Raw genomic sequence first — 13,118 nt, 5'->3', positions numbered from 1 at the left:
ATGAATTCTCAGAAAGTAAACAATACAAAACTCTCTGCCTAGAACAGATAATTTACAGTCTCTGAAACCAAAGGCAGTCAGCACAGAAATAGCCCTTAACATTAACATGGTACAGATTATATTATTCTAACAAATGTGGTTCACTGGGATCATTTAATGAAATATGTTTCAAGAGTAAGCATTACAACACTAGTAAATGAGTGATTTAATCCAGATATGGGTGGACACATTCAGCACAGATTATATTCTGTAAGTAGACTGAATTTTGCTTCAAACTTCCTCTGACTTCTCTCCGGAAATATATAAAAAGAAACTATGCTCTGGTTCATTTGGTGATGCCTTCGGCCGTGGCGTGCCAGCAGAAAGGAGATCATGGGAGTCCCTTGAACTGGAGAACCTACGGGTCATTTTTACTCTTCTTCGCTCTGTGACTTCAGTGAGCTCAGTAGATGTTATTCTGCTGGTGAAACTATCTTCCCAGGCACTGTTACTTGCTATCAAAATAGAACAACAGTGGAGTTCTCAAGAAATCTTGACACCAAAGAGTGGCATGCATCTGTGCTGGATCCCTTAGGTCTTGAAATACTGAATTGCACTTAAGTTCTGGACCCAAAATATTTCATCCTGAAAGCCAAAAATGAGAACTGTGCCAGGAGAGTGCTTGGCCAGTACCAGATGACCATCAGACTCATGGACAATAGCGCTGCTTTCAGACATGAGGCTTCTGTGTATCAGATCAGCTGTCCGGTTATGCAAAAGGAAACCCATGAGCATTCAGGATCCACAGTGTGCATGAAGGACTTCATGTCTTTTACCTTTAATGTTTTTCCTTGCATTGCTGATGAAGTATGAATCCCATCTCAGATGGGATGGATCTTTGAGGTTGGTGATGGTCAAGAGCCCAAAAATCTGACCATTCAGGAGGCCTTGACACAGGGATATAATCTCCTGATTGACGGCCAGAAGATGACCATCCAAGTGTCATTCAATGCCACTGGAGGAACTCAGTACATGGAAGGTGAAAGTCATCTCTACACAATGCCTCTGAAGCTCACATACATATCTCTTGAGCAGAAGATCATCTTATTAACACAAGTGATTTGTAGGTCAGTTCCTATGACCTATAATGCCACACACGACTCTCACCATACCAGAGTTTCCTCGGGAAGTTAAAATCTGTGAGCTTTGAACATAAGAACATTGCAGTGATCCAGCTGCACAACAGGGGGATTGATACAGAAGCAACAAACGGCTTGAGATTATGTGTCAGCAAAACTCTTCTCAAAACAAAATTCTATGAAAAATGCCTACCCCTGTCAGTTCTACTTGCCTTTATTCAAGCTGACCTTTTACTTTAAACTTGAGACGGTATCCTTGGTGATTTATCCTGAGTGTATCTGTGAGTCATCAGCTTTTATATTTACAGGTGAGATGTGTACCCAGGATGGGTTTATGGATGTCAAGGTCTATAGCCACCAAACAAAACCAGCTCTCAATTCAGATACCCTCCGGGTGGGAGACTCATCCTGCCAGCCTAGCTTCAAGGCTGTGGCTTAGGGGCTGGTAAAGTTTTACATACCCCTGAATGGATATCGAACAAGACATAAGTTCAAGGATGACAAAGTCATCTATGGAAGTGAAATACATGCTCTCTAGGCAGATATTCCTCCAAGCACAATTTCCAGAGAGTGAATTCAGGATAACAGTGACATGCTATTACAGCAGGGATGACATGCTAATAAATACCAATGTCAAGGAGGATTCAAGATGGTGATATGAGAGGTGAGACAGAGAACTCCTCCCAAAACCACATATAATACAAAACTATAGTTAATGCAACTAATCCTAAAAGAGCAACAGGAAAGAAGGCTGCACCAGACTGCATGCACCTGGAGAACAGAGCAGACCTCATGAAATAGGGTAAATTACCAAAGCCTTTATCCAGCTTTGCCCACCCCAGCTCACCAGCTGGAGGAATAGAAATGGAGCAGGAGGGGGTAGAAACCTAGGACTGCTGAACACCTAGTCCTGGAGGTCTGCTGTGGGAGCACGAACCTACATTGCATGGTGCTCTGGAGATTAGTAGGGTTGGAAAGCTAAGAGAGGCAGAACACTTGGAGAGACAGATTTCAGCTGTTTGTAGAGGACAGGGATCTACATCTGGCTTCTCTGGGACAAAGGAAAGGCGGGTGGTCTGAGAGGCTTCCTAGCAGTGAGAGGGCTGTTGAAAAGGTGGGGTTTGTACAGAGCTTCTGGCACAGGAGAAGGAATAGGTGGAAAAGATTGCCTGGGTGCAGTTTGCCCAACAGGTTGGGAACTTCGAGGAGCTTGAGGCGCTCCATCCCCCTGGCTAGCTCCTCAGCTCCGAGGCCCCCACTGTGATACGCAGCCTGCTGTACCTTCCTCCTGGCCTACCAGTACTGGCTCACAAACTGGCAGTCCCTGCTCTGGCATCAGGTCAGCTAGAGGGAGGCGCTGCCTATAGCAGCCACAGACGAAAAGCAGAGAGCCTTACACCTGTATGCTCGGCCCACTGGTTCTGACAGTGGAGACAGGCACAGTAGCTGGGAAGCAGGAAACAACTCTTTCCTCCCCCAGGCATGAGTGCTGCTCCCCGGTGAACCCCAGCATCACTACAGGGACTGAGCAGTGCCAGAGACTAGAGCTTCTGGGCACTAGAGGGTGCCACATACAAATATGAAACTTCAATGGAACCTGGTTCAGACAAGAATCTCACGAACACAAGAAAATGGGCCAAATGAAACTGAACTCACCAATCTTTCTGAAAGAGAGTTCAAAAATAAAAATCATAAACATGCTCATGGAGGTACAGAAAAATATTCAAGAACTCAGGGGCAAATTTAGGACACAGATTCAGTCATTAAGAAATTCCATATCTGAAATGAAACATACAATGGAGGGAATTAAAAGCAGCTTAGATATAGTGGAGGAGATGGCAAATGGAATAGATATTGGAGAAGAGGAATACAAATGCCTCGGAGCTGAGGTACAGAGAGAAAAAAGGATCTCTAAGAATGAAAGAATATTAAGAGAACTCTGTGACCAATTCAAATGGAACAATATTTGCATTATAGGGGTACCAGGAGAAGAGAGAGAAAAAGGGATAGAAAGTGTCTTTGAGGAGGTAATTGCTGAAAACTTCCCCAACCTGCAGAAGGAGATAGTCTTTCAGGCCATGGAGGTGCACAGATCTCCCAACACAAGGGACCCAAGGAGTACAACACCAAGACAAATAATAATTGAAATGGCAAAGATCAAGGATAAGGTGAGACTTTTAAAAGCAGCTAGAAAGAGAAAAAAGATCACATACAAAGGAGAGCTATCAGGCTCTCATCAGACTTCTCAACAGAAACCTTACAGGCCATAAGGAAGTGGCATGATGTATTTAATGCAATGAAGTAGAAGGGCCTTGAAACAAGAATACACTACCCACCAAGATTATCATTTAAATTTGAAGGAGGGATTAAACAATTTTCAGATAAGCAAAAGCTGTAAGAATTTACTTCCTACAAACCACATCTACAGTGCATTTTAGAGGGACTGCTATAGATGGAAGTATTACTTAGGCTAAATAGCTGTCACCAGGGGAAATAGAAAAACAGCAAAGAAAGTAGAACAATTAATTACTAAGAGGATGCAAAATCAAATCAACTACCCCCAAAGTCAATTAAGGGGTAGACAAAGAGAACAGAATATAATACCTGATATATAAAGAAGGAATGATAATGAAAAAGGGAAAAAAAAGGACCTTTAGGTTGTGTTTGTAATAACATATAAAATGAGTTAAATTTGACTGTTAGATAGTAAGGGAATTACCCTTGAATCTTTGGTAACCACAAATCTAAAGAGTGCAGTGGCAATAAGTACATACCTATAGATAATCACCCTAAATGTAGATGGTCTGAATGCACCAAACAAAGGACATAGAGTCATTGAATGGATAAATAAAAAAAACAAGACCCAACTATATGCTGCCTACAAGAGCCTCACTTCAAACCCAAAGACATACATAGACTGAAAATAAAGGGATGGAAAAAGATATTTCATGCAACTAGTAGGGAGAAAAAAGCAGGAGTTGCCATACTTGTTTCAGACAAAATAGACTTCAATACAAAGAAAGTCACAAGAGACAAAGAAGGACATTACATAATGATAAAGGGGTCAGTCCAACAAGAAGATATAACCATTATAAATATCTGTGCACCCAACACAGGAGCACCTACATATGTGAAACAAATACTAAGAGAATTAAAGGTGGAAATAGAATGCAATGTATTCATTTTAGGAGATTTGAACAAACCACTCACTCCAAAGAACAGATCAACCAGACAGAAAATAAGTAAGGGACAGAAGCATTAAAAAACGTATTAGAACAGATGGACCTCTACAGAACACTTCATCTAAAAGCAACAGGATACACATTCTTCCCAAGTGCACATGGAACATTTTCAAGAATAGATCATATGCTAGGCCACAAAAAGAGCCTCAGTAAATTAAAAAAGATTGAAATTGTGCCAGCCAGCTTTTCAGATCACAAAGGTATAAAATTGGAAATAAAATACACAAAGAAAATGAAAAAGCCCACAAACACATGGAAGCTTAATAACATGCTCCTAAATAATCAATGGGTCAATGACCAAATAAAAATAGACATCAAGCAATTATATGGAGACAAATGACAACAACAAATCAACACTGTAAAATATGGGACCCCGCAAAGACTGTGCTAAGAGGGAAGATCTTGCAATACAAGCCTACCACAGGAAAGAATAACAATCCCAAATGAACGGTCTAAATTGACAATTAACGAAACTAGAATGAGAACAGCAAATGAGGCCCAAAATCAGTAGAAGGAGGGACATAATAAAGATTAGAGCTGAAATAAATAAAATCGAGAAGAATAAAATGATAGAAAGAATCAATGAAAGCAGGAGCTGGTTCTCTGAGAAAATAAAATAGATAAACCCCTAGCCAGACTTATCAAGAAAAAAGGGGGGTCAACACACATGAACAGACTCAGAAATGAGAGAGGAAAAATCACTACAGATACCACAGATGTACAAAGTAGTATGAGAGAATACTATGAAAAATTATATGGTAACAAACTGGATAGCCTAGAAGAAATGGACAACTTTCTAGAAAAATACAACCTTCCAAGACTGACCAAGGAAGAAACAGAAAATCAGAACAGACCAATTACCAGCAATAAATTGAATTGGCAATCAAAAAACTACTGAAGAGCAAAACTCCCATACCAGGTGGCTTCACTTCTGAATTTTATCAATCATTTAGAGAATACATAATACCCATCCTCCTTAAAGTTTTCCAAAAAGTAGAAGAGGAGGGAACACTTCCAAACTCATTCTATGAGGCCAACCTCACTCTAATACCAAAACCAGGACAAGACATCACAAAAAAGAAAATTTAAGACCAAAGTCCCTGATGAACATACATGCAAAAATACTCAATAAAATATTAGCAAATCAATTTCAAAAATACATTAAAGATATCATGCATCGTGATCAAGGGGGATTTATTCCAGGTATGCAAGGATGGTACAAGATTCAAAAAGCCATCAACACTAGCCAGTACATCAATAAAAAGACTAAAATCACATGATCATGTCCATAGATGCTGAAAAAGCGTTTGTCAAAATTCAACACCCATTCATGATAAAAACTCAACAAAATGTATTATATAGAGGGCAAGTACCTCAACATAATAAAGGCCATGTATGACAAACCCACAGCCAACATCATACTTAACAGGGAAGAGCTGAGAGCTTTTCCTCTAATATCAGAAACAAGACAAAGATGCCCACTCTCCCCACTTTTATTCAACATAATTCAGGAGGTCTTAGCCATGGCAATCAGACAACACAAAGAAATAAAAGGCATCCAGATTGGTAAGGAAGAACTTAAACTGTTACTGTTTGCAGATGACATGATATTGTACATAAAAAACCCTAAAGAATCCACTCCAAAACTCCTAGAACTAATATCTGAATTCAGCAAAGTTGCAGAATCCAAAATTAATACACAGAAATCCATTGCATTCCTATATACTAATAATGAACTAGCAGAAAGAGAAATCAGGAAAACAATTCCATTCACAATTGCATCAAAAAGAATAAAACACCTAGGAATAAACCTAACCAAGGAAGTGAAAGACCTATACCCTGAAAACTACAAGACACTCCTTAGAGAAATTAAAGAAGATACTAATAAATGGAAATTCATCCCATGCTCTTGAGTAGGAAGAATTAGGATTGTCAAAATGGCCATCCTGCCTAAAGCAATCTACAGATTCAATGATATCCCCATCAAAATACCAACAGCATTCTTCAATGAACTATAGCAAATAGTTTTAAAATTCATATGGAACCACAAAAGACCCTGAATAGCCCAAGCAATCCTGAGAAGGAAGAATAAAGTTGGGGGGTGTTGATGCTCCCTGACTTCAAGCTCTACTACAAAGCCACAATAATCAAGGCAGTTTGGTACTAGCACAAGAAAAGACCCATAGACCAATGGACCAGACTAGAGAGCCCAGATATAAACCCAAGTATATATGGTCAATTAATGTATGATAAAGGAGCCATGGACATACAATAGAGAAATGACAGCCTCTTCAACAACTGGTGTTGGCAAAACTGGACAGTTACATGTAAGAGAATGATGCTGAATTATTGTCTTACCCCATACACAAAAGTAAACTCAAAATGGATCAAAGACCTGAATGTAATTCATGAAACAATAAAACTCTTAGAAGAAAACAGACAAAAATCTCTTGAGTATAAACATTAGCAACTTTTTCCTGAATGCATCTCCTTGGGCGAGGGAAACAAAATAAAAAATGAACAAATGAGACTACATCATGCTAAAAAGCTTCTGTACAGCAAAGGACACCATCAGCGGAACAAAAAGGCATCCTACAGTATGGGCGAATATATTTGTAAATGACATTTCCAACAAGGTGTTAACATCCAAAATATATAAAGAACTCACACACATCAACACCCAAAAAGCAAACAACCTGATTAAAAAATGGGCAGAGGACATGAACAGACACTTATCCAAAGAAATTCAGATGGTCAACAGGCACATGAAAAGATGCTCTACATCACTAATCATCAGGGAAATGCAAATTAAAACCACAATGAGATATCACCTCATAGCAGTTAGGATGGCCAACATAGAAAAGACCAGGAACAATAAATTCTGGCAAGAATGCAGAGAAAGGCGAACCCTCCTGTGCGGCTGGTGGGAATGTAAACTAGTTCAACCATTGTGGAAAGTAATATGGAGGTTCCTTCAAAAACCTTAAATTTAAATATCATTTGACCCAGGAATTGCACTCCTAGGAATTTACCCTAAGAATGTAGGATCCCAGTTTCAAAAAGACATATGCACCCCTATGTTTATTGCAGCACATATTGACAATAGCCAAGATATGGAATCAACGTAAGTGTCCATCAGTAGATGAAAGGATAAAGAAGATGTACATATACACAATGGAATATTATTCAGCCATAAGAAGAAAACAAATCCTACCACTTGCAACAACATGGATGGAGCTAGAGGGTATTATACTCAGTGAAATAAGCCAGGCAGAGGAAGGCAAATACCAAATGATTTCACTCTTCTGTGGAGCATATGAACAAAGCAAAAACTGAAGGAACAAAATAGTAGCAGACTCACAGAACCCAAGAATGGACTAACAGTTACCAAAGGGAAAGGGACTGGGGAGGATGGATTGGAAGGGAGGGAGAAGTGGAACAAGGGGCATTACAATTAGCACACATTACATGAGGGAGGCACGGGGAAGGCAGTATAGTACTGAGAAGACAAGTAGTCACTCTATAGCATCTTACTATGCTGATGGACAGTGACTGTAATGGGGTATGTGGTGGGGACTTGATAATGGGGAGAATCTAGTAACCACAATGTTGCTCATGTGATTATATATTAATGATACCAAAAAATAAAATACCTATGTCAAAAGTCTTCCTCTTTCAGTGGCCTCAGTGAAGCCAGGTCCCCTTGCCTTGACTCCGCAGACCTATCCAGATAACTCTTACCTTCAACCTCATGGAGATAAGGAGTACCCTGTGGTGAGATACCTCCACCAACCAATTTACCTGGAATTGAGAATCCTGAATAGGACTGACCCCAACATCCAGCTGGTCTTAAGTGATTGCTGGGCAACAGCCGCCATGGACCCAGCCTTTCTCCCTCAGTGGAATATTGTCATGGATGGCTGTGAATACAACCTGGACAACCACAGAACCACCTTCCATCCAGTCGGCTCCTGTGTGATCCATCCTACTCACTATGAGGTTTGATGTGAAGACCTTTGCCTCCGTTTCAGAGGCCCACGTGCTCTCCAGGCCCGTCTACTTCCACTGCAGCATTCTGGTCTGCAATCAACTCTCTCCTGACTCCCCACTGTGTTCTGTGACTTTCCCTGCCTCATGCAGACACAGTGAGGGGCCACTGATGAAGAGAAAATGATAGTGAGTCTCCCTGGACCCATCCTCCTGTTGTCAGATGGAGCTTCACTCAAAGATGCTGTGGACTCTAGAAGGCACAGGACTGCTGGGTACATCACTTTAAAAACTATAGTTTCCATGGCTGCCTTATCAGGTGTTGTGGTAATTCCAGGCCTAGTAAGACAGCTGTGCAAGAAGGGAACTGTGATATAAAATCATCATTTGGACTTTCAAATAAAGCAGTTTGAAAAAAAAACAAACAATGTTTCAACATTTTCTTTATGAAATAATGTTAGATTCCATCTGATTTTTCCATGCCCTTATTCTTTTCTACAATTTCAAGTTGCAACACAGGTAAAAAGTTCACGATACTAAAATGTCTATTTTTCTATTGTCTGGACAAAGACAGCAAGTAGTGGAGGATTATGAATACCTGTATAAACATCTTGATGAACAAAAAGTCTCTCCTGGACAATCAGAAAACAACTTGACTTTTTTCACAGCTCAAATCCATTCCATGAATTTAGTGCTTATCCTGCCCCTTGAAATCTTGGGGAAACCCATGCCTTCCCCAGTCACTGACAGATAATGAAAATTCCCTCAGCCACTGCAAGGCACAGCTCACAGCTTCATTTCCATAATTAATGTATCCAATCTGGTATAATAATTAACACTCCAAATTTATTTTTAAGTTAATCATCTCTCTCCTTGGACCTACCCAGGCTGACCTCCTGTAGTGAGTGGGAAATGAGGGGACAGACTTAGCAAGATTCTCCCTCTCTGCCAATTTCAAAAATTCTACCTCCTTTTTCATCTTTCTAACAGTTTTGACCCTCCCATGGCTGGAGTATGGATGGCTTCAGAGGAGGTAAAATTAAGAAAGGCAGGAAAGTTTTACTTGAAGGAAACATTCAAGATTTGGTGTCAGTGCTCTCTGGCCCTTGCAATCATTTCTGTCCTATTACTTTTGTGAGCTCCCGGGAGAAGCCGCACCTTTGGGAATCTCTTATCGTCAGTGGCCTTGGCAGAGGTAACACATTTTTCTCAAACTCCTTTCCTTATATTGTCTTTGAGAGCTCCTCTGCCCCCAGCAGAGTACCTTCAACTCTTTTCTGCTCAACTTTGGTTATCCTGCAAGGCAGGGCTTTAAACAGGCTCGTGTTTTCCCTGATATAAGAAGCCTACATTTGTCCGCAGAAAAAGCTCAGCCCCTTCGCCTTGAGGAACATGGAGGGTGGACCATCCCAGCTACGTTCTCCTCGCTCCATTCCTGGCACTTGACCAGCCCCAGTACTGCGAACCTTGATGCCTTAGGTGTGAGGCAGGTAACCAACCCACCGTGTCTCCCCAGGCTCCATCAGATCCCCCGAGTGGTGCCTGAGAAGCCCCATTTCCTAGGAATGAAGTGAGGAAGAGGCAGTTCTGACTTCTCCCCACTTGGGTGGAAATCTCTTGAGAACCTCAGCTTTCTACAGAAGTTCTTTGTCCTCCAGACTTCCTCTCAAACTCCAAACATTTCATGCATTAAATGTGGGCAAGAGACTAATAATCACAAAACTGGTTCTTGGCCACCTCCTTGAACTGCATGTTTATTTTAAAGCTAAATTAGAATGTGATATTTATTATTTTGGGACTTCAGTCCATTTCAACATCTTGTTATATCTGATTCTCATTAGAGGTTAGAGTTTGGCTTCTTGTATAAATAATCAACAAATTCTAGGGCTTATGTTTATCTTATTTGTTGTTCATGAAAGTCACGGAAGAGTTGCTCAGCTCACCCCATAAGCACCGTAAGACCCCATACAACAGTCATCTTTGTTGTTAACATCCTTGTGTTCTGGAATTTGTTCTACTCTTTCAGTATTTCTATCCTCCTTACTTTTATTATTTCTTTATTACAATTTTTTATTAAGATATTATTGATATACATTCTTATGAAGATTTCACATGAAAAACAATGTGGTTACTACATTCACCCATATTATTGAGTCCCCCCCATTGCAGTCATTGTCCATCAGTGTAGTAAGATGCCACAGAGTCTCTACTTATTTCTCTGTGCTACACTGTCTTCCCCATGATCCCCCCACACCTAAAAAAAGGCTTGTATTACGATATACTTCTCTCTTAGCATAGTCTTTGCTGTGTCCCACAGATTTTGTGGTGTTGTATTTTTTCTCATTTGTCTCTATAAGTGGCAAAGAGGATAATATTACTCAATCCTCTTCTCCCTCCCTCCCCAACCACCCTCCACGTCCCCCCACCTTTGGTAACTGCTAGTCACTTCTTGGGAGTCTGTGAGTCTGCTGCTAATTTGTTCCTTCAGTTTTGCTTTGTCGTTATATTCCACAAATGAGGGAAATCATTTGGTACTTGTCTTTCTCTGCCTGGATTATACCCTCAGCTCCATCCATGTTGCTGCAAATGGTAGGATTTATTTCTCTCTTATGGCTGAACAGTATTCCATTGTGTATATATGCCACCTCTTCTTTATCCATACATCTACTGATGGACACTTAGGTTGCATCCATATCTTGGCTATTGTAAATAGTGCTGCGATAAACATAGGGGTGCATATGTATTTTTTTTTTTGTAGATAATTATTTTTTATTGAAGGGTAGTTGACACACAGTATTACATTACATTAGTTTCAGGTGTACAACATAGTGATTCAACATTTATATACATGACAATTCTAGGTACCAGCTATCACCATACCAAGCTGTTACAATATCTTGACTATATTCATTACATCCCGGTTACTTATTATTTTACCACTGGAACTGTGTACTTTCCTTTTTTTTTTTTTTTTTTGTGAGGGCATCTCTCATATTTATTGATCAAATGATTGTTAACAACAATAAAATTCTGTATAGGGGAGTCAATGCTCAATGCACAATCATTAATCCACCCCAAGCCTAATTTTCGTCAGTCTCCAATCTTCTGAGGCATAACAAACAAGTTCTTACATGGAGAACAAATTCTTACATGGTGAACAGTACAAGGGCAGTCATCACAGAAACCTTCAGTTTTGCTCATGCATTATGAACTATAAACAGTCAGTTCAAATATGAATACTCATTTGATTTTTATACTTGATTTATATGTGGATACCACATTTCTCTCTTTATTATTATTATTTTTAATAAAATGCTGAAGTGGTAGGTAGATACAAGATAAAGGTAGAAAACATAGTTTAGTGTTGTAAGAGAGCAAATGTAGATGATCAGGTGTGTGCCTATAGACTATGTGTTAATCCAAGCTAGACAAGGGCAATAAAACATCCACGTATGCAGAAGATTTCTCTCCGAACAGGGGGGGTGAGGTTCTAAGCCTCACCTCTGTTGATCCCCAATTTCTCACCTGATGACCCCCCTGCAACTGTGCCTGTCTTAGGTTGTTCCTCCCTTGAGGAATCTTACCTGTCTCTGGCTAACCAGTCATCTTCCGGGGCCATACAGGGAAATGTAAAGTTGGTAAGTGAGAGAGAAGCCTTATTGTTTGAAATGGTTAGCTTTTTATTTCTTTGCATATTTATGCCCTGTAGCTTCTATGCCCAGCATTTGTCTTGAGGTATCTTTACCACTTGGAAGAATTATGATACTCGGTAAATTTGATATGAGGCACGAATTCTATTTAAGGGTTGTAATTAGGAAGGAAGAAGACAAGCTATAGAAGTAGCAGGTGGCAGAAAACATGGGAAGATTGATTATTTCTTTGACATATCTTCTTGTAGAGTAACTTCAGCATGTATAGGTTTTAAGCTACTACTTAAATTGCACACACACATTAACATAATAGGAGTATAGTTACATAACCAAAGCATACCTGTAATTACCAGCCATCTCCAGTGAAACCAAGAAAACCAGTTAGGCACCTTAGGCATTTGTGAAAACTTATCTATGATATGGTGGATATTGTCCAACTGAACTTGAACAGTCTGAGAGATATCAGACAAATTAAAACAACCCATTCCTGGGGAATGTTCACATCCCTTATGTTCTTTTAACGGTAAATAGTCTGTAGTTGTAAGATTTTGGAGTGCTACAATTTGCACTTCTCCTAATTCTTGATTGAGTTCCAACAGTATAGATCCAGTCAAATTTGTTGTTTTACTGTATGCACAGGCCAGCTTAGATATCTCCTTCCTCATTCCCATGGCATGTCCAGGAACTGGTGGGATGAGTGCATCTACAGCTGTAGCAGTGCGTGGATCTTTGTTGGGGTTTTTTGATGATCATCTTCTGGCATGAGTCTTCCAAAGAGTGCTGATGTTGGAAGTTCTTTTTCATATTGTATTTTAGTTCATTTTTGGGGTAGCCCAATTAGGCTTTGATCCTCTGTATAAACACAAACAGACCCTTTGCCTACACTTTTATATGCCCTTTACACTCTTGTGTAGAACTCATTGGAGGTTACCACACAGGAACTGCCTTTTTTTTTTTTTTTTGGTATCACTAATCTACACTTACATGACGAATATTATGTTTACTAGGCTCTCCCCTATACCAGGTCCCCCCTATAAACCCCTTTACAGTCACTGTCCATCAGCATAGCAAAATGTTGTAGAATCACTACTTGCCTTCTCTGTGTTGTACAGCCCTCCCTT

The 13,118-nt window shown here is 40.0% G+C and overlaps 1 pseudogene; it reads left to right on the top strand.

The window, feature by feature from the left end:
- The first annotated feature begins 335 nt into the window (after positions 1-335).
- LOC118909226 (zona pellucida sperm-binding protein 2-like) overlaps positions 336-13,118 on the top strand; it is a 65,474-nt pseudogene continuing 52,691 nt past the window's right edge.

This window comes from Manis pentadactyla, chromosome 6 (genome assembly GCF_030020395.1).
Source record: "Manis pentadactyla isolate mManPen7 chromosome 6, mManPen7.hap1, whole genome shotgun sequence".
Classification (NCBI taxonomy): domain Eukaryota; kingdom Metazoa; phylum Chordata; class Mammalia; order Pholidota; family Manidae; genus Manis; species Manis pentadactyla.
Note: the sequence above shows the minus strand (reverse complement) of the source record. Positions and strands in the feature narration are given on the sequence as shown.